The following is a 23,721-nucleotide window of genomic DNA, read 5'->3' on the forward strand; positions in this document are numbered from 1 at the left end:
ATTTTAGGCATTTTTACACATTTATTAAAAATAAAAATTTGAAATATCATATTGACGCAAGTATTCAGCCCTAGTACTTAGTTGAAGCACATTTGGCCATGATTACAGCTTGTAGTCTTCTTGGGTATGATGTGACAGGCTTCACATACCCGCTCAAGCTACCACAATCTGCACTCTGTTGCTTATTTCCAGGTTTCTTAAGGTATAGTTTGACTTTGCTGAGCACATCGATCAGACATAAGATTCATTTTTGACTTTCCCTTCAGCAAATGTTCTGACTACTGAGTTTCAACATTTAAAAAAAATAAAAAAGTTTGGAAGGTCTCACTGCTATTGATGCTAACAAGAAGAAAACAGATGTTACTGTTGAGTTTGGCAATCTGTAGTCAGTTCAGCTGTACGTGACGAAAGACAGTGCTGTGTTACAATTCCATTATAACAAAATCGTTATTACAAATTACTTTTTCAGTCTAGAGCACTTCGTTCTAATGGAATTTGACCTGTAGTATAAATTGTACAACGGAAATTTGATGTGTGCCAGTATTTCTTTTATAACAGAATATTGAAGAAGCAAGATGCATTTCAACTGCAGCACATGGAACAGGGCAAATGGTTTAGCAATGTCTATTAAATGGGGCTATAGACTGTCACTCCAACCAGGCTTTGCCTTTTATTACAGGAACACGATTCCTCTAAGTTAATGGCTTGCTCTTTTTCCAGCTATTCTCCAGTCTGAAATATACCATAATTCTGGCATGCACACCAGCGGTAGTTTTTATATTTTCTCTTCTCTCTGGCCATCTGACCATAGCAGATGCTATCAAGTGGGACAATGATTTTTGTTGTTTTAACCATTACAGATTGTTATGCAATGTAACTATCATGACATATTGTTCACTATCTGCCTATTTTGTAATTTGATTTTCTTTTCCATTTACTATTGGTAAAGCACTTTAAACTACACTTCTATATGAAATTGTGTAATATAAATTAATGTTGTTGTTTTAGTGCATGGTAATGTCCATCCTTAGTTCATTTTCTTTCTGTTAAACAGCAATGAAAATGTTTACTTTTGTGGTTGTTGTTTTGTCATTTATATGCAATATATTTAATGATCTTGTACTTCACTTGATTGTATCACTTTAAATTGTACAGTTGTTTGCTTTGTAAATCCTGTATCATCCTTCCAATGATATTTCAATGCAGGGAACATTCATACCCACCCTAGGACCTACCAGGGCGGGACAATTTAGAACTGCCAGATAACATAAGTAATTCAGAATACCCAGAGAAAAGCCCACACATACATATGGAGTACAAGCAAATTCCACAAGGCCAGGGATTAGACTGCAGGTTATTTGAAGACACATTTGCCGAAATATAGGGTGGCCTAAGGCTCTAGGTGATCTAAAGGGAACATTTGCTACACTTAAATATAATCATAAATAATTCTAACTAACAATAGTATAGCATTTGTTAAATTCCCATAAAAGAAAAGACCACTTTACCTCACCACCAACAGCATTTTGAATAAAACAGTTAATGAAAGCCATTCAGCACTTTAAGGAACAGCTTAGCTTTTATGTTGCAGAAACAGCAAATAGCTAACAACAAATATTATTTTTATAAAGGTTTCGAGCAAATTCACATTTACCCAAATCCTCCTTTGATGTAATGGATAATAAAAAACAAAGGGTCTCTAAACTGAACTAGTAAACAGAAAGCTCATTAATTCTCATCCCCTAGCCATTTGTTTGTAGTTTTACAGTGCTCTGACCACAAACCTGAGCTGTCTTGTCTTAGTAGATCAGCTCATTAAAATGGATAATGCTTGTTTAGATTGTATTCCCTGTAGCGCCTTTTAAATATGTGACAGGATTCAGATTGTTCTTTTTGTCAATTAAAACAAAAATCAGAGACGCCACTAGCAGGTATTGTATAACATAGCATAAGATAACCTAGTCCAGTTCAGGGTTGCACAGTCAGATCTTGTCCCAGCACAATCTAGCACATAGTTGGAGCCAACCTTGAACAAGGCGTCAGTTGTTCACACTGATCACAAGTAAAGTTTTTCATAGATGTTTATCTGACTAGATCATTAAACTGTCATATATTTGCTTAATAATTTTCCATTATATACCATACCTATACAAGAGCTATCGTCTTCAATACACACACTACATATTTTTTCCTTATCTGTGGTCATTACCATAAAAATGTATGTCTCTATTCCATTGCATTCTATTTCCAGTTACCTACTTCTGCATATCTTGTACGTATATCACATTTGGAATTACAAGTTAACTTTTTTTTTTAACTTACCCTGGGAAACATTTTGAACACTTTTAAAAGAGATAGATATGTTCAATAAAAGATTTTAAGTTGAATAGTTTAGTTCTTTGCACATATAGAGCTAGAGTTAATTCTGTGCATGGCTACCTTCCACTCCTGTTCTAAAATGTTGAATGATAGATCCTTTTCTCACTGTACTCGGGGATTTTTAAAAGGAAGGGACTTTACAATGTTTTTGTATATTACAGAAATGCTGTCTGAGTCCTCAAGACCGATCAGTATTTATTCTGGAAAAGAAATATTTGGGAGGTTAGGAAAATTGGGCAGATTTCGTTTAGCAAACTTTCTAATTTGGAGATAATGGAAAATTTGTGTTGATGGGAAGCTAAATTTGGAGTGTAATTGTTTGTAGGATGTAAAGACATTATTTATTTACAAATCTCTAAATGATTTCATTCCATACGTCTTCCAAACATTAGAAACTGTAAGTTTGAGAGGGTGGAAATAGGTGGTTATCATGTAGTGGTGCAACAGATAACATATTCTCTGACTTGAAGTGTTTCCTACATTGGCTCCAAATTCTGAGAGAATGAAGGACAATTGGGTTGTTAGTACATTGAAGATAACTTTTATTTACTAGTGTACAAAATAAGGAATATAAAGAAGTACTGCAAGATTTCATTCTATTATGGGCTACATTAGTGTGTGTTCATCTATCTGTGTCAATGTCCAAGTTTTTATAGCTTGTATACTTGCCTCCCAGCAATTAAACTGAAAATTAGGTAGAACCATGCCACCTTCAGATTTAGGTCATTGTAGGGTCACCCTTTGGATATGTGGATATTTCAAATCACAAATAAATTAAGTTTTAATTGAATCTAATTTCTTAAAAAATATTTATTAATGTATATGGGGATGTTTTGAAATAAAAACAGAAGCTTATCGAGAATATTCGTATTGATAGTGTTCATTATCCCTGCTAAAGTAAGATGGAGGGTAGACCATCTATGCACATCTTGCTTAGGTTTTTCCAAGCAGACAGCAAAATTTTGTTGAAAAAGAGCTTTATATTTGCTTATGATGGTTACTCCTCGACATTTAAACTGATTTACAATGATAAAAGTGAAGATGTCCAATCTAATGTTGTTTGCTTGAGAATTCACTGATAAAAGCACACTTTTGTTCAAATTAATTTTGAGTCCATATATCTTTTGAAATTCTACTAGTGCAGTTGGGGCTGCAGGCACAAAATTTTGTGGATCTGATAGATACAGTACCAGATCATCTATGTCCTCTTAAAAAAGCCTTTACAGTTTCCCAGAGTATTCCTGTAGAAACTTCTGAGGATGCATTTGCCTCTAAAAAAGAATCATGTTACTTGGATATAAATTCTGTACAGTTCTTGTCAGGTAATAAAAAGGAGTTAAGATGCCAGTTGCAAAATGAGTATGTGGGGTATAGTGATTTGAGCTCCATGATAAAAGGTGCATGGTCAGAGATAACAATAGCGTCGTACTTGCAAGATTTGATCGGGAGCAAGAAATTATTATCTATAAAGAAATAATCAATTATTGAGTAGCAATGATGTACCGGTGAGAAGAAGGTATATGCTTTTAAGTATGGATTTTGAAATCTCCATTTGTCTGATAAGTTAATGTCAATTAAAAACTGATTATTTTTGAAGTATTACATGTTATCACCCCTGTAGTTGAAGACCTATCCAGGGCTGAATTTAAAACACAATTAAAGTCTCTGGCCACTATAATGTTTTGAGTGTTCAAGTTAGGAATGGATACAGATACGTTCTGAATGAAATCTCTGTCATCCACATTGGGTGCGTAGATATTTATCAAAATTACTTTACAATTAAATAAATTACCCATCACCTATACATATCGCCCTTCAGGATCAGATACTATATCTGATACAACAAATGAAATTGTTCTATGATTCCTACTCCTCTAGTTTTCTGTGTATAGCTGTAGTGGAATATTTGGCCAGTCCAGTGTCTTTGCAACCAAAACTGATCCTTGCCAATTAAGTCAGTCTCCTGTAAAAATACTATCTTGGCATTTATACCTGTTAAGTGAGAGAATACTTTCTTCCCCTTTAATTCGTGATTGAGACCTTTGACGTTCCAGCTCACTAAGTTCATTGTTTGGTCATAGAGAGATTGCTTCTGAACTTTTGTTCTCATTTTATAGTCTTAAATTAAGGTAGTGTGTTATTATATATGATAACTTTAACCTTAATTTCCAATATTTCCAGGAGTCATGGAATTATCAATTAATGTAAATGAAAACTCCCACCAAAAATATTTTTTTATATCTTACTTTCCCCATGAGCTTTGTGGTGCTGACTGAGAAAAACATTTAATGTCATGTTTTATGCAGAAAGGAGAGAATACTCAGCACACACATCCTAAACCATAAACTAACGCCTCATGGGAGTTACTTTTTACACTGAAGTTGGGACTCCTGACCAACAGATGAGGGGAAATCTTCAATACAAAAAGTTATTCCCATGAGGTTTCAGCTTACTGTTTAGGGTGTGTGCAATGAATATTCCAGAAGTTACTATTTAACAATAATTTAGCAAAATAGCATGTGTTTTGCATATTTTGAGCATTGCATTGCATTATGGATTATGCAACATGAGTTACACAAGATTTTTGTTTCTTTTTCATTTGTACAGCAGTGGCCGCTATTGACTTCTATAAATTCATAAACTTTTTTCACTCCTTTCTGCATGAAAACATAAGAATAAAAAATTTTCTCAACCACCTGTACAGTGTACATGAAGCAAGTAACATATAAAATAAATATCAAAATGAATGAATTCTCAGGTTTTTCTTTAATTACTAATGTTACACAATAAATAATTTCTCTGGTTGTTTTAGGAGTTGAATCCAGTATGATGTACTCAACGTACAATATAGTGTAACTTCAAATTATAAAAATGAAATCATGATCCAGGAAACATGAGGACTACAAGATTCTTTATGTCAATTTGGTGACAATGACATTGAATTTTGCAGACCACACTATATCCATGGATGAATGAAATTATAATGGAAAAAGAGCAGCGTACTTGTTAAAGTGACTAATGCAATTCCAATTTATTATAGCACAGGAGCTAGTATTATATACACACTGTAAGTCACTAATACTTGAGAAAAAAAAAGGAGTCAAAATAAAAAAACCTGAATAAGAATTCAGATGTCTAAAAGCAGCACTATTTTAAGATACATTGAAATGTCTTGCCTATTTCTGCAATTCTGTGGTTTTACAGTCATCTAGTCCTCACCAATCCTACCAATTAAATAAGTCTAACCTGAAGTGACAACAAACATTTTCAGAGATTTTGAATTGATCACTATTTATTCAACAAAAATCAAAACCAGTGTAGAAGTTGTGTGAAGAAGTTCAAACTGTATTTCATGTTGTATTTGGAGAAATATTTTGGACAAAATTAAATAAATAAATCAGTAATAAAAAATATTATGTGAAACATTTATTCTTTTTCACTTACATGTCATGCCATTTTTCAATGTTTATTGTCACATTTCAAAGTACTTTTATTTATTTAATTAATTAATTTTGTCCAAAGTATTCCTTCATACAAGACCTGGTTTCTGCCTACAAGTACTATGGCATGTCATTTACTATAAGGTTAACATGGAAAGTTCATGAGATTATTATAGGAAAATGTAAATGCGTTATGATCAACTCTTTTTACACAGAATAAAGCTGTGATGAGTAGATTAATAGTATGTATAGAAGAGGCATTTTCTAGATAAGAATAGGCCAGAGTAGGTATGGTTTGCCATATAAAGGTTTGGACAACCAGTATCAATGCAAGCTTAGATATTTTGGGAAAATATGATGTCTTCTGGGATATTTGAAAGTTACCAGAAACTGTGGAAAATGTGATAACGGTGTCATAAGTATTGTGTGAGACATGAAAGTTTGCTTAGGGGTACAATGGGAAGTACAACAGTATAGCATATATAGAGAGAAAAATTATAGGTGAGAAAATGTCAAATAGAATAGGATTTAGTTGAAGTTTTGTAGAATAAACCTCACAGATCACAGTGGCACACTACAAACCTTTGGCCACACTATATCAAAACAAACACATTCAAACTGCAATTTATCATATAAAGAAAAATTCAGAAAAAGTACAGTAATGTCCTGACACATAATACATATATCTACCAATATTTTCAGAGTGAGATACTAGACAAAAATCTTATTATTTATTGCATTCGTTTTATAAAGACAAGAGAATAATTTTACTGGACATTCCCAAAAATATTTTTCTCCATTTTGCCATTCATTAAAATATACTCTTTTTTTGTTTCAGGAATTAATTAAACATGTGTTTTCTCCAGATGTTAAAGTTTTGCATGCGTTTTTCAATAAAGACAGATGTTTGGCTTGCTGCACATTTCATTTTGATTTCTGATAAAAAATATTTTTAGTCCCATTCATAATTTAACATATTGAAATATTTTCTGCTTTTCACATTACTTTGTGAAAAAAGTACCATTTTCCAGACACATGCAGTTTCTTACTTTTCAGCTAAAATTAAAGTTCACAAAAACATGAAACAGTATTTATTAAAATAACGAAGTGTATTTGAGTTCTTTTTGCCTGGGGAATCAGGATTTGCTCCATTCACAAACCATCAGACTGGGTACCCTTGATGAAAACTCAGGACCTCACTCCACGTGGACAGTGAAAAAGTAGTCTTTGAAGTCAGTCGAGTTAAAGGGGAACACTGCTGGTTCAGAAAACAAATTGTCTTTTTTGATTGTGAGGGCCCATCTGAGTGGACCCTGGTACATGATTACAATTACATATTCAAAGTAATTAAAATAATCTGGCAGTTATCGGGTAATAATTAATAATACAAAAGAAATATTTATCAAGGCAACTTATAAACGTAAGCAAATAGTAATCAAATAATTTGCTGTATACAGTTATGAGCTCAGTTTTATTTTCCCAAAATGACAAAGAATGGAAACAGGCTTCATGTGTAACGCTTTCTGTTAAATTATCTCTCCACTGTTAATTTACTTTTACAATCTACTCCATTTCTACAAAAGATAGAGGACTATTAAGCAATCATACCATAAGATTTAGGAAAAGTCTTTATCCACAGAGTGATAAGGGTACTCCAAAACAACTCATACTGACAATTGCATAAGTAGTTCTTATATATCATCTGATGTTGCTTTTAAAGAATGATATTCTGTTTATTGCCTGGGATCGTAATCACTGTATGTTGTAGATATTATACTTGTATAACTAGTCCATGGAAAAATAAAAGTAAGAACTTCACAGTTCTTCTCATCCATGACAATAAATTTTAACCTGACCTTGAATGAAAATTTTCCTGAGTGATCAAACAGTATGTGCAGCTGACTTCAAAAATTAAACACAATTGATAAACTCCGCTTGTAACACAAAGGACCTTGGCTATTATTATACAGAAATCTAAAGGTGTTTGTTGTACAAAAAAGTAGACACCATGCAGCTATTACTATCTTTGAAAAACAATGATAAACTTCAATACAGAATACAAAAATACAACATGGGTCTGCTGTGAAAGAAACATGGCTTAAATCAGTAATTAAAAGGCCAGCTTCATTATAAACAGGGCTGTTAAAATCTCACCCATTTAGATCTAGCAGAACCAACTATGGACTTGTTTGCATTTTTTGTCTGCCAGCTCATCCATCCATCCATCCATCCTCTTCCGATTATCCGAGATCGGGTCGCGGGGGCAGCAGCTTGAGCAGAGATGCCCAGATTTCCCTCTCCCCGGCCACTTCTTCTAGCTCTTCCGGGAGAATCCCAAGGCGTTCCCAGGCCAGCCGAGAGACACATTCCACGTCCCAAAAGCCAGCTTCTGTAGCCGAGGATCGGACCGCCAAGGTCCCCGCCTTCGGCCACCACCCAACTCACACTGCACCCGACCTCCTTGGCCCCTCTCATAGGTGGTGAGCCCATGGGAAGGGGGACCCACGTTGCCTCTTTGGGCTGTGCCCGGCCGAGCCCCATGGGTGCAGGCCCGGCCACCAGGCGCTCGCCATCGAGCCCCACCTCCAGGCCTGGCTCCAGAGGGGAGCCTCGGTGACCCGCGTCCGGGCAAGGGAAAAACGGCGTCCAAAGTTTTCATTCATCATAGGAGGTTTGAACCGCTCTTTGTCTCATCCCTCACCTAGGACCAGTTTGCCTAGGGTAACCCTACCAGGGGCATAAAGCCCCGGACAACAGAGCTCCTATGATCATTGGGACACGCAAACCCCTCCACCACGATAAGGTGGTGGTTAAAGGAGGGGGTCTGCCAGCTCTTCCCACTGAATTGTCCACTTGCTGCTTCATATTGGGCTGCCTCAATGACTCCTGCTGTTCACTTCTGATGTACTTCAGTGTTTGTGCTGGTGATGATCCTACTCCTAGCCTCTTCTAGTAGCATTCAACAGTCTCGGGGGTTTTCACTTTAGTACATTTCTCTGGTCTTTTTATCTATCATGGATCTGCAGCCTCCTCTAACTGCCCTGTTGGGGAACTTTCCTTTAAATAATAGGTGAGATCATACTATGACGGTTCCAATGGATATCCTTTATTACAACAGTTCTGATGGAGCCTGTAAATAAACACCCCAGTTCACTATGAGAAGACTGAGGAATTAATGGAAAGCTTTAGCTTACGAATGCTTGGATGATTTGCATAAAACAGTTGTAAAACTCACACTCCAATCCACAAAAAATGATATTATTGCCCATTTTACCTTTCTGTTACCTTTTACCTTTTACTTTGTAAAAATAGAAAGTGACCAAATTGTCTAGAAAGTTTCTGGGAAAACATGTTATTATTATTTGAAGAAAATTTCCTTTACAGCTCCACTGTTTCTTTCCATATGCATCATGGTTCAATTCATCTCAATCATCTTCTTCCCTTTCCTAAATTCATTTTAATCCCATGTTCTACCTGCTGTTCCTCTCACCATTTTTTCTTATTCAAAGTCCTCCTTTTTCTGCTTCATTCTGGTTTTTGACCTTTGCAATCTACGTGCTATGCCTTTAACTAAAAGACTTTCACTAAGACTCTATTATCTTCTTGCCTTCTGAAATAGAATCACATTCTTTAGTGATTATGCACCTTATTATAATTTCAGGATTCTGTGGTTTGAAGTCATATCATTTGTTAAGGTCAGTTCTTGATCATCTTTCCTGTTTGCTGCTCAGTCCTCTGCAATACAACTTCTGTGCTCCTAAATATTCAAATAATGTGCATGGAGTGCATTTCGATCTCCTGTTTAAATACTTCTCCTTTCACTTCAGTTTCTCTCCCATTATTCAAACTGGGGTGCTGCTTAATTTAAAATACTTCAGCCTAGCTAAAACAAAGCTGTTAAAGCACTACATAAAAATAACAGTCTAAACATAAAAACATCATACAATGTCTATATAGAAATTAACAAATATGCAAATACACCTAGATATTTTATAAAAAAAACTTGCATACATAGCCAATTAGTCATCCACCCCTCTGAAGACATTTAAACAATGTATCATTGTGTAAAAAATGTTATTAACTGGCAAAAATGAAAGGAATTTACTCTGTTGGGTCTGTCATTTATAATGACACACCTGCTCACCTTTAATTCATTCTCATTCTTTTATTACAAGTCACCAAGTGACAACATCACTCTTATGTCACCTCTCATTTATTGCATCTAACAATGTTACTTGCCCCCTTCACTCATTACACCTGACACATCATGTATCACTTCCCACTTGTTACATTTGAACAATTTTGATGATGACAGGCTTTTCAGATCAACAAGCTTGCCAATCCTGTTCACCTAGATTCTCAAAAATATCATCAGCCAAGTCATGAAGGTCTCCAAAGACCCTACTCTCTACTATACTACTTGGTCAACTATTTCATGTGTCTGTGGTTCATTGTGTGAAGAAAAACTTTCTGACATTTATTCCAAATTTGCCCATAACAAGTTTCCAACCATATCCCTATGATTTTTATTAAAGAACTTAGTTTAAAATAACATTCTGAATGCACTAATTCCCTTCATAATTTTAAACACTTCGATCATATCACCTCTTATTCTCCATTTGCTTAAACTGAAAAGGTTCAACTCCTTCCTCATTTCCTCATAGCTCATAACTCTCAGGCATATACAGTAATCCCTCACTTATCGCGGGAGATAACTGAATTTCCGCGAAGTAGGGACACCATATTTATTTAATTACTTAACGTGTATTTGGACGTTTTTAAACCCTCCCTGTATTGTTTACAACCCACCCTTTACTCTATTAATAACAGGGACAACTGCTAAGCAATATGAAATTGGTAGATAAGTTTACACTTACTGTATAGCGAAGTACACGTAGTTATATATGACGTGATGATGGTGATGAATATGCTGCGCAGTAAAAATGATGACGATGAAGGTGATAATCCCCTGAATGCAGTAGTAAGAGCATGTTAATGCTGAATGAGTGAGATGAGACTTCCTGGTTAATGCAGCACTCCGTCGCTGAGCCAATCAGCAGTACACAGGAACTTAACTGCGTGCTCTGATTGGGTAGCTTCTCAGCCATCCACCAATAGCATCTCTTGTATGAAATCAACTGGGCAAACCAACTGAGGAAGCAAATACCAGAAGTAAAAAGACCCATTGTCCGCAAAAACCCGCGAAGCAGCGAAAAATCCGCATTATATATTTAGATATGTTTACATATAAAATCCACGAAGTCGTTAATCCGCGAAAAGTGAACCGCGAAGTAGCGAGGGATTACTGTATAGAGAATCAGCCCAACCACTCCCGCTGTGGATTTCCTGTAGTGCTGCTACAACTTTTTTGTAACATGTACACCAAAACTGCACACAGTATTCCAGATAAGGCCTCACTAGCATATTATATAACTTAAGTATAACCTTGCTTGACTTGCACTCCACATATTGTGCTATGTAACCTAACATTCTGTTTGCTTTCTTAATAACTTCTGAAGACCATCTGTCAGGTGATAGTGTCAAGTCCACCATCAACTCCTAAATCCTTTTCATAAGGTTTACTTTTGATTTTCAGACCTCCCATTGTGTACTCTCATATTTTTACTTCCTACATGTAATACTTTACATTTACTTTCATTTCATCTACAAGAAATCTGCCCAAGCCTGTATGCTGTCCAAGTCCCTCTGTAATAATTCAGTGGATTTCACATTACCTGTCAATCCATCTATCTTGGTATCATCTGCAAATTTAACCAGCTTGTTACTTATATTCTTATCCAAATCATTTATAGTTATTAAACACTTAAGTACACTGTTTTGATGATGATAGTGAGAGGACCAATATGACACCTGGGTCTGTCTCATGACATGAACTTTCAAATTTAAAACTTCTCATTGTGTATAACAAATCAAATGTTTGTACTTCCAATGTGTATTACCTTTCATTTACTTACATTAAATTTCACCTGCCCCAAATCTGCCCTTGGTGGAGTGGTGGCTGTAAGGCTAGGGATCTGCACTGATCAGAAGGTTGCCAGTTCGAATCCCATAAATGCCAAAATTGACTCTACTTTGTTGGGCCCTTAAGCAAGGCCCTTAACCTGCAATTGCTCCATCCTGGGTATGACGTTAATCTGCATCCGGCCCTTCATGTAGGCCCTCCAACCTGCAGGGAAAAACCTGGGGGTTGGTGGCAGAATTGGCACTCCAACCAACATAAAAAACCTCACATTGGTTCCATTCAATCTGAACTTGTGTGGTACTGAGGTGTCACCTGTTGCATGGCTGCACTCGGGTCCAAATCTGGGATCCTGAGTTGGTGTGTCATGTGGTGGGTGCAGCAATGTGCTGTATCAGTGTGTGCTCCTAACCTCCTCTCTCAAATCTGCCCAATTCTGTATGCTGTATAGGTCCCTCTGCAACAATTTGCTGACTCTGCATTATCTGCCTTTCCATCTATTATATCATCTGCAAACCTCAACTGGAATAGATTTTATTCTTGTTCACATCATTTATATTAAAAAGAGCAACAGACCCAGCACTGATAGATGAGGAACACCATTTTTGAAAACCTATTAGCAAAAAGTTCCTTTCACCATAACCCAATGGGAGGGAGTTCCAGATTTAGGGAGCCATGAAACTGAATATTCTGTCACCCCAGAAAGCCCAGACCATTAGGAGCTCAGTAGCAAAGGACCCAAGAACATGCAAAGGATTATATCTGGGAAGGTGATGTGATATGGATAACATAGACTCATTTTTTTTTCCTGTTGAAATAAAAACAATATAGACAATCTGGCTAGCAGTAGCCTCAGATACTTCAAATGGTATGTACTAGATCTTAACAACAAGAAAGAAAACTTTAATGACATATTAATAACTTATTACCAATAACCAGCGTATGATTTTATACAATAGGTTTTGTTTTAGAAACACTAAAAGTAAAATATTGGTGGTTTGTAAGACCTATATCAATTACTTTCCAGGTAATTTAATACTATTTAATAAACACTGTCTTAATTCATGCCCAGTGCTGAATGTATAAATGAATGTTCTATAAGGAAGTTACCTAATTTCTATTTTTGATGTGCTGAACATATAAAATAGAGTTCAGGTTCTCTTCTGCTGTGCAGAATGTCCCCTGGGAATTGTCTGCTAAATATAAAATGACACATATCAAATTAGCATTCACCTCTTTAATAAGACAATTTCAAATAAATTCATATTCTATTTATTGTGCAATATTAATTCATTCAAACCTTTCTAATAAAAGTTTACAATTACAAGAACAGAAACAAAGGTTCCAATGATTAAGCTCAAACTATTAATTTTACACTTTGTGTTCTGTCATTACTAATCAAAGAAAGTTTTCAAAAGGAAGGGCAAAATTATCTGATCCTTCATAAACAGACGGTGTAGTCAGCTACCTTGGGGGTAAAATCCATCTGGTGTCTCTGTAACAAGCAAACAATGATAGGTTACATAAATAGTTAGACTAATTCCCTAGTAATTAATTTTCAAAGCATCTAGATTTTTGGCATAAGAAGAGGCTCAACAAATGTTAACTGTCAAATTTAAAACACACAAACAAATGGCTCTTTAATGGTACCAGCCTTGGGTACCTGAACATGACTCACACATCTGATGCTCTCTGCAGGGTATTTTAGGCATCTGCAGTGTGCAAATTTACCTTTAGCAATGTTAGTGAAATTCATTAGCATTCATTAAAATATCAATGGCTTTAAAAAAACAATTTGATGGAAATCTTAATAATAGAAGCTATTATATTCGACTGAAAAGTTATGCTTTGATTTGCCGGGCCACCTCTGTGCACCAAACACCACTGTCTGTGGTATGTGTCGATAGTGCAAAGCCATAACTGTTAGCCATTTTTGCCTGTTAGGATTGCAAATGGCAAAATATTAAACATACTAAATAACCTATAAATCTTTAATTCCCACAGCAGAACTTTTTTTCCTGCTCAGATTATCAGTTCCCTGTATCTAATTAACCATTAGATTACATTTTATTAACAGTATTTAAAGAGTGTTTTGTGAAGATGGTATGCACATCTAGTAAACTTGTTTGATTTAAATAAAAAGAATATACAATAATTAAAAGGTTGGTTTGTTAGCACATTGGCATCCCAATTGACACATTGGGAAATGTAGGTTTGTCATCTGTCATTGACTGAGAGGAATACACAAGGCCCAATGAAATGTTAAGGTGCCAACTGTTGATTCCACGCACTTTTCTGCGAAAAGTGTGTGAATTGGCACATGCTCACCTTCTAGGAGCCCATTTAGGCTCCGATAAAACATTGGAGAGAATAAAACTGTCCCAAGTGTCAACTTCGCCAGATTCCAAGAAGGACTAGAGTTCCTCTCGTTCCCCTTTCCCTTATTGATATCCCTTTTGACCGAGTAGGAATTGATCTCGTGGGACCCCTAGAACCCTCGTTGAAGGGCTTTAAATACATTTTAGTCCTAGTGGATTATGCCACTTGCTTCCCTGATGCTGTTCCTTTGCTTTCAGCTAATACTAAAAATATTGCACGGGAGTTAGTAGGGATATTTGCTCGTGTTGGGATCCCAAAGAGGTTTTAACGAACCAAGGGACTCCCATTACTTTGGAAACGTTCAGGGAAGTCGCCATATTACTCAGAATAAAACATTTGAAAACGTCTGTCTACCATCCCCAAATTGATGGGCTGGTAGAACGTTTTAATCAAACGTTAAAACAGATGTTACGCAAAGTAGTTAACGAAGATGGAAGAAACTGGGATCAGTGGCTTCCTCTCGTTTTGTTTGCTTATCGGGAAGTTCCTCAGACCTCTACGGGGTTTTCTCCTTTTGAATTATTGTATGGAAGACGACTCAGAGGGCTTTTGGATATGATAAAACAAGGATGGGAAGAGGAGGTCCTCCCTACTTCAAACATTCTTGAATATATCACGCATTTACGTGATAGATTGGAAAAAATTAGACCTATTCTAAAAGAGAATTTGGAGAAAGCACAAGCAGCGCAGTCACGTTATTACAATAGAAATACCACCATTTGGGAATTTGTCCCGGGTGATCGTGTTATGGTATTAGTCCCAACTTCTCATTCAAAGTTGTTAGCACATTGGCAAGGCCCTTATGAAATTAAGGAAAGGAAAGGACTCTAAAGAATTCTAGTTGGTTAACACTAGAATTACCAGAGTCTACGAAAAAACACGTAGATCCAGCCCACCTTAAAACCGTTCTCACCTCTCTTTTGTCTTCTAAATGTGCCGATTAAGACGAGCAGCAAAAAGCCGGCTATTCCATCCCCCATCATCACAAAATGTTCACTAAGTTTTCCCAGCTCATGCCTTGTTTGATTATCTGGGAGTGACTGAAATGGAGTTTTAGAGTGGAAATAATAGATCGTTATTTGAAACACACGCATTTCATGTGTGTTCCGTTTCTACAGTAATCTGTGTAAACACTGTTAAAACAGAAACTTTTTCATATTTTAGTAGTAAATGTTACAAAATGTAGGCATAAACTATAGAATGTGTGAAGCCTGACAGCCAAACATCAAATAAACACTTTCACAAAAGGTTCAAGGATGTAACAACACCTTCTGTGGCATAACGCTGAGATTTGCTGACTCAGAGCATGGCAACCCTGCTGCACCATAGAGACCCGAGTTTGATTCCCCACTGGGGAGAAAGTGTTTTTTTTTCTTTGTAGCCTCAAATGGACATAAAATTTATAAATTGGTATGCACTGTAAATCGTTAAGTTTAAAATGTCGATTGCGGTTATTTCTGTTGATTAATTCATGCTTTTTTACTTAGAGTCAGAACAGGAGCTTATTCAGCTTATTCAGCTTCTGATCTGACTCTAAGTAACAGCGCCAGTATAAATCACACCCAATCTGACGCTGTTTATTTTCAAATAATATTGCATTACTTTGACGATGTTTTCTGATTGGTGCTATTCGCGTCATAAAATGATTTCTTCAAAACGTCACATATATTTGTTTTGAGACAATGAATAGAGCTGCAAATTACAGGTGCTTGTTCAGTGTAATAGGAACCATAGCACAGAGAGATATGTACACTGCAACAAGTATACGTCGTAAATGTAGGAAAGGTGCTCCTTGGGTGAGCTATAGCGCGTCTTTATGTGAAAACAGCAGTGTCAGATGGGGAGTGTCTGATGATTGCATATAGCACTGAAGTTACTGCTCTTTACTATGCTTTCCTTTGCATGTCCTGGAGTACAAAAGAAACAGCATACAGCAACATGTGGGGACTGGCAAGATTGGGGGGAAAAAAACCACGCGGTTGTATGTATCGTGATACACTGCAGAGCTATAGCGCGTCTTTATGTGAAAATAGCAGTGTCAGATGGGGTAGGGAAGGATCCTGAACGTGACTGTGGGAATGAAAAGTGAATAAAAAAAAACAAAAACAAAGCTAACCTTTACAAATATCATAAATTACACCGACTGTTACAGAATGAAATCAAATGTATCTTTTTATTCTAAAATAGTAAAAATAAGAGCAGTTCACTTGTCAAAAGAGTCGTGCAGGATCGAACTTGTGACTTTTTAATTCCCAGTCAGCAACTGATACTGTTGCACCACGGGGCTGTTGTAGTAACTGAGTGTCAATGTCGCACACTAAGGCGGCTTTTTTTTTCTGCAGTTATATTTTTGAATAAAATTGCACTTGTTCTGTTATATTTGTACCTTTCGTGAAAGTGTTTCTTTGATATTTGGACTTCAGGCTTCATACATTATATAGTTTATGCCTATATTTTGTCATTTACTACTAGAATATGAAAAACATTTCTGTTTTAAAAATGTGTTTACACAGATTACTGTAGAAACAGAACACACATGAAATGCGTGTGTTCCAAGTAACGATCTATTATTTCCACTCTAAAACTCCACTTCACTCCCAGATAATCAATCAAGGCATGAGCTGGGAGAAGTTCGTGGACGTTCTAAGTCGGTAGGGGGATGGAATAGTCGGCTGTTTGCAGCTTGTCTTTATCTGCACATTTAGATGACAAAAGATGATGGCGGAGAGGTGCGAATGGATTTAAGAAGTGATTTAATGTGGGACGGATCTACGAGTTTTTTCGTAGGCTCTGGTAATTCTAGTGTTAAACAACCTAATCGTTGACCGAGTGAGCGAGTTTACCATATTAATTTGCTGAAACCGTGGAAGGAAAGAGATCTTGATCCCTCCCTGACAGCCTAGTTCGCTTTTTATGTCATGTGCCCATCTTAATTTTGGTCCCAATTTGACATATGAACAAAGACAAGATCTCAAAATGGCTATCTTGTCTGTACCCAAAGTTGTGGATAAAATACCAGGACGAACTGCGCTGATTGTTCATGATACCATTACCGACCCTGGAGTGATTGTCAGAGAGAGACCCTATAGGCCCCCGGAAGCAAAGAAAGTGGAAGTAGAGTTAGAGATTAGATGAATGCTAGAGTTAGGGGTCATTGAAGAAAGTTATAGCCCTTGGTCTAGTCCAATTGTCTTAGTTTCTAAACCTGATGGGTCATGGAGGTTCTGTAATGACTTTCGTCGACTTAATCAGGTCTCTAAATTTGATGCGTATCCCATGCCGTGAGTGGATGATTTACTCAATCGGCTGGGGAACGCTCAATTCCTAACTACTCTTGACATGACAAAAGGGTATTGGCAAATTCCCATAACGGATTCCGCTAAAGAAAAAAACGCTTTTAGTACACCAAGTGGACATTGGCAATACAGGGTCCTTCCTTTTGGTTTGCACGGGGCACCAGCTACTTTTCAACGTCTGGTAGACACACTGCTACGGCCCCACAATTCATATTGTGCCGCCTACCTGGATGACGTAGTCATTTATTCCAGCACATGGAAGGATCATGTATGGCAGGTTCAAACAATACTGTCCATGCTGGCATCAACAGGGCTTCGTATTAATCCGAGGAAATGTTTTTTCGGATTAAGGGAAGCCAAATATTTAGGCTACCTAGTAGGTGGGGGTGTTGTTAAACCACAATGTAATAAAATTGATGCCATCATGAATTGGCCCCGTCCGATAAATAAGCGGCAAGTACAAGCATTTTTGGGATTGGCAGGTTACTATTGACGTTTCGTACCGCATTTCTGTGAAATTGCTATGCCCTTCCATCTAATTTAACAAGGAAACGAGCACCTGTAAAAGTGGTATGGGATGATTCGGTTGATAAAGCATTCAGTGACTTAAAATTGGCCCTTACGTCAGCACCTTTATTGAAATCTCCTGACTTTTCTATTCCTTTTATTCCCCAGACCGACGCATCGGCCACAGGATTGGGTGCCGTGCTGAGCCAATGCTCGACGGTGCTGAACACCTCATTATGTATCTAAGCCGGAAACTGCTGGACCGGGAGACCAAGTATGCTGCGGTGGAGAGAGAAGCCTTGGCGATTAAGTGGACTAATCACGTCATCGAGGTACTACCTATTGGGGCGTGAATTTACTCTGGTGATGGATCATGCCGCTTTGCAGTGGATGTCTCTTCATCTTCAGGAGTCTAATCCTTGTGTCACTAGGTGGTTTCTTGATCTTTAACCTTATCGTTTTAGTGTCACTTATCATAGAGGTTCCTTGCAGGCCAACGCAGATGCACTCTCCCGTGTCCACGACCTCTCGGTGCAGATCGCCCAACCTGATGGGTCTGGGCTGAGGGGGGGGGGGTCATGTCACACATGTGCGTGTTGGAGGCAGTCAAAGAGCCTAAAGGTGAGTGAATTATCATGAGACAGAGGGTCATCACGTGGTACTTACCTGAATCTCTTTCCCGCTACAGAAAATCAGAAGAAAAGTAAAGATCTCCATTTCCGGGTTCAAAATGGCTGCGACGACATCACTTCCGGTCAATTATGACAACATCACTTCCGGTTCCACAATCCTTCACTTCCGTCGACTTCTAATGATGTTGGTTCCGCTTCCTGTCTCCAATCGTCACATCCTGCCAACCATTTCCTGTCCCATCATTCCTTGTACTATAAAAACGCCATTTTGTCTTCAGTAAAATGTTCTATGTACTGAAAAGTCTTTAGAATCAGTTTCTTTATTATTGTCTGGACGATAATAAACGGGGACGGTCCCAAATCTTTATCTGTTTTGTTTGGAGTTATTTTCTTCAAGACTGATATCTCACAGTGACATTATTAATACTAATACTGCTCCTGCTACTACGACAGACACAACATTTCAGGGTAATGTGAAATATGGAGGGATAACTTAATAATGCTAAGAATGAAGACAGTTTTTCATAGGATAGATTATAATAAGGAGTTAATTTTTTTCATTGTTTTGGCAAGAATGACTACACTATGAATAACGGTTTTCATCTTAGTCTAGATAAGTTCACTTTGTGCATCCTCCTTCTGTCTACTGTCTGCTTTGTCTTTCCAATTAAGCGTTAATGCTCATGATTTTTATCTTGGTTGCTTTGGTTTATTTGTTCTTCACTGATTATAGTCAGCTGAAAACTTTCTCTTAGTCAAAGCTATTTCTTTATCATCTTCATATTGATTATCATCCTTTCTTTGTCTTCTTCTTTGTTTATTATAGGTTTCATGTAGCCTACAGACATTATCCTATGGCATATTTACTTTGCTGTGCACTTATATTCTTTTCATGCAGAATCCAGTTATGATTCAGGGCCCACAACTATAAAAAGCTCTGAATAATTCCTACAAATTACAGTAGGGAGAGAGGAACCATTTTAAACCCATAGCCTAAAAACATCAAACTAATAATCCTCCAGTTTATTGAGCACTTTCCCATGGGATAACTCAGAATTCTTGTATATTTAGAGTAGCAGAGGTGATTAGAAGCATCCTTGTTTTTAATGTCTTCAAAGCTTCCCTTGTTTTTGTTCTTGTATGTCTCTTCACTTAGTGTTATACTCAAAGCCACTTACTTGTTTATGTATTTGTCCATTGCATGTGATAACCTGGCTATACAGCAATCATATCCTTAAAAACAGCAGAAAATTGTCAGTCAGTCATTTTCTAATTCGCTTTGTTCTTAACAGAGTTGTGGGGGATGCTGGAGTCTATCCCAGCTAGCAAAGGGCGCAAGGCAGGAACAATCCCAGGACAGGGCACCAGTCCTTCGTGGAGTGAGCACACACACACACATTGTTTTTAAAGATTATCATCATAATCTTCATTCTGCTTTTCCAGGTGTTCTGGATACTTAGTCCATTATTTACTAATGAGCACATTAGTGTCTGCTCTGCTCATTGCTAATTATCATTAATAGGATATGATTAAGGGAAAAACTTGTGCAGACAAAAGTAAATTAATAAGAGAACAACATAAGAGTTAAGCATTTAAAGCTATAGCAAAAATAGGAATACTGTATATCTAAAAGTTTTCTAAATGTAAAAATCACACAGCTGTGTTTTTCTGGCTAAACAAAGAGTAAATAAGACCATGTAAAAAAATGAAATCAGTTAAAGGAAAAATAATTCACTATCAAATGGGTTATAACAAAATCTACAGCCACACAGAGTTCTTAGGATGAAGCTGGAGAATTAGTATTGATCAGGGAAATTTACCAAAACTACAATCCCAGCACAAGCCTTAAATGATTGATAAACTGTTCATTAGGGAAAACACACATGTAATGAACATTAAAAGCCAACTTTGCACTACAATGAAAGTAGTTCTCACTGTGACAGTCTTGATCAGCTCCATGGTTAACCAGGTTTCATTTCGAAATTCTACGTGTAACGGTCATAACTGGAACCTCTTTTTTGTCCATATACTGTAATAGACTGCAGCTCGATGGCCGTGGGAGGCGGAGTTGCGTATCGCGTCATCACGCCTCCCACGTAATCACGTGAACTGACTGTGAACGCAGTACGTAGAAAACAAGGAAGAGCCCCAAAGAGCGCTGAAGAAAACATTCATTACACAATTGAGAAGGCAGCGAAACAATAAGAAGCGAGCGAGTGACGCATACAAGCATATTCATAAGTGCAGCTACTGCGGAAACAAATCACGGTGTAAACCGTAAGTTTAAATTAAGTTTATAGAAACGCTCCCGCTGCCGTTTGCAATACCATATTTGCGACATACAAGTTTAATGAGAAGACACGAGGTATAAACGAGACTTTGGATCACTTTGTAACGGAGTTAAAATTCCTGTAGCGAGAAACTTTTAAGTGCCGGGTCTTAGCTAACATTAAATAAAGCCATGGACATCGCAACATCACACAAGAAAGCGGCTCACGTGAACTGACTGAACGCAGCACGAGTGATCACTTCGATGAATCAAACCTGTTCAAAAAACACATTACACAATTTATAGAAACGGTCCCGATGCTGTTTGCAATACCATATTCGTGACATACAAGTTTAATGAGAAGACACGAGGTGTAAACGAGACTTTGGATCACTTTGTAATGGAGTTAAAATTGCTGTAGCGAGAAACTTTTAAGTGCCGGGTCTTAGCTAACATTAAATAAAGCCATGGACATCGCAACATCACACAAGAGAGCGGCTCACGTGAACTGACTGCACGCAGCACGAGTGATCACTTCGATGAATCAAACCTGTTCAAAAAACACATTACACAATTGATAATGTAGGAAAAGAATATGAAGCGACTGATGCATACAGACATTTTCATGAGTGCAGGTACTTCGGAAACAAAGCACCGTGTACACCTAAAGTTTAAATTAAGTTCATAGACCTACAAAAGGTTGCCATTGATTTGAGGCAAGATTGCTTTTCTCCTGTACAACTATACGTTGCATTCTCAACCGTAAGCTTGCACGGCTTGGTCATATTACAACCGGAGTGCTGAACTGACAACGTGATATACAAAGAGAACTATAACAATCGTAATAAACGAACAATAAAACAGCGGAGAACCTGTGGATTAAATAAAAAGGATGCTTCCTTGGCGAAGCAAGGAAAAAGGATGACCTTATATGGCGTTCGTTTATAAAACAGCGGAGAACCTGTGTAAAGGCTGCTTCACAAAAAAACAGCAGAGCGCCTTATATGAGCAGGCAGTCAGCTAGAGAAAGGAATCAATAAATAACTATAATCGTAATAAACGAACAAAAAATAGCGGAGAATCCGCGGATTACATAAAGGAAATGGGTACCTGAACAGAAAAGTGAGTCTCAAATAGCTACACAATAACTATAACAATCGTAATAAACGAACAATAAAACAATACAGAACCGCTAAGCAAGGAGAAAGGACGGCCTTATATGGCGTTCGTTTATAAAACAGCGGAAAGGCTGTGTAAAGGCAGCTTCACAAAAAAACAGATCCTTAACAAATTGTTATTGGTATACTTTCCCTCAATTTAAAAGGTTTTCTTTTCTTCTTAATAAAAATTTAAAAGCAGTACTTCGCCGCTGCGAAGCGCGCAGATTTGGCTATATATATATATATATATATATATATATATATATATATATATATATATATATATATATGTATATATATGTATATATATATGTATGTATATATATATATATATATATATACAGTGGTGTGAAAAACTATTTGCCTCCTTCCTGATTTCTTATTCTTTTGCATGTTTGTCACACAAAATGTTTCTGATCATCAAACACATTTAACCATTAGTCAAATATAACACAAGTAAACACAAAATGCAGTTTGTAAATGGTGGTTTTTATTATTTAGGGAGAAAAAAAAATACAAACCTACATGGCCCTGTGTGAAAAAGTAATTGCCCCCTGAACCTAATAACTGGTTGGGCCACCCTTAGCAGCAATAACTGCAATCAAGCGTTTGCGATAACTTGCAATGAGTCTTTTACAGCGCTCTGGAGGAATTTTGGCCCACTCATCTTTGCAAAATTGTTGTAATTCAGCTTTATTTGAGGGTTTTCTAGCATGAACCGCCTTTTTAAGGTCATGCCATAGCATCTCAATTGGATTCAGGTCAGGACTTTGACTCCAAAGTCTTCATTTTGTTTTTCTTCAGCCATTCAGAGGTGGATTTGCTGGTGTGTTTTGGGTCATTGTCCTGTTGCAGCACCCAAGATCGCTTCAGCTTGAGTTGACGAACAGATGGCCGGACATTCTCCTTCAGGATTTTTTGGTAGACAGTAGAATTCATGGTTCTATCTATCACAGCAAGCCTTCCAGGTCCTGAAGCAGCAAAACAACCCCAGACCATCACACTACCACCACCATATTTTACTGTTGGTATGATGTTCTTTTTCTGAAATGCTGTGTTCCTTTTACGCCAGATGTAACGGGACATTTGCCTTCCAAAAAGTTCAACTTTTGACTCATCAGTCCACAAGGTATTTTCCCAAAAGTCTTGGCAATCATTGAGATGTTTCTTAGCAAAATTGAGACGAGCCCTAATGTTCTTTTTGCTTAACAGTGGTTTGCGTCTTGGAAATCTGCCATGCAAGCCGTTTTTGCCCAGTCTCTTTCTTATGGTGGAGTCGTGAACACTGACCTTAATTGAGGCAAGTGAGGCCTGCAGTTCTTTAGACGTTGTCCTGGGGTCTTTTGTGACCTCTCGGATGAGTCGTCTCTGCGCTCTTGGGGTAAATTTGGTTGGCCGGCCACTCCTGGGAAGGTTCACCACTGTTCCATGTTTTTGCCATTTGTAGATAATGGCTCTCACTGTGGTTCGCTGGAGTCCCAAAGCTTTAGAAATGGCTTTATAACCTTTACCAGACTGATAGATCTCAATTACTTCTGTTCTCATTTGTTCCTGAATTTCTTTGGATCTTGGCATGATATCTAGCTTTTGAGGTGCTTTTGGTGTACTTCTCTGTGTCAGGCAGCTCCTATTTAAGTGATTTCTTGATTGAAACAGGTGTGGCAGTAATCAGGCCTGGG

The sequence above is a fragment of the Erpetoichthys calabaricus genome, chromosome 6 (genome assembly GCF_900747795.2).
Source record: "Erpetoichthys calabaricus chromosome 6, fErpCal1.3, whole genome shotgun sequence".
In the NCBI taxonomy this organism is placed as follows: Eukaryota; Metazoa; Chordata; class Cladistia; order Polypteriformes; family Polypteridae; genus Erpetoichthys; species Erpetoichthys calabaricus.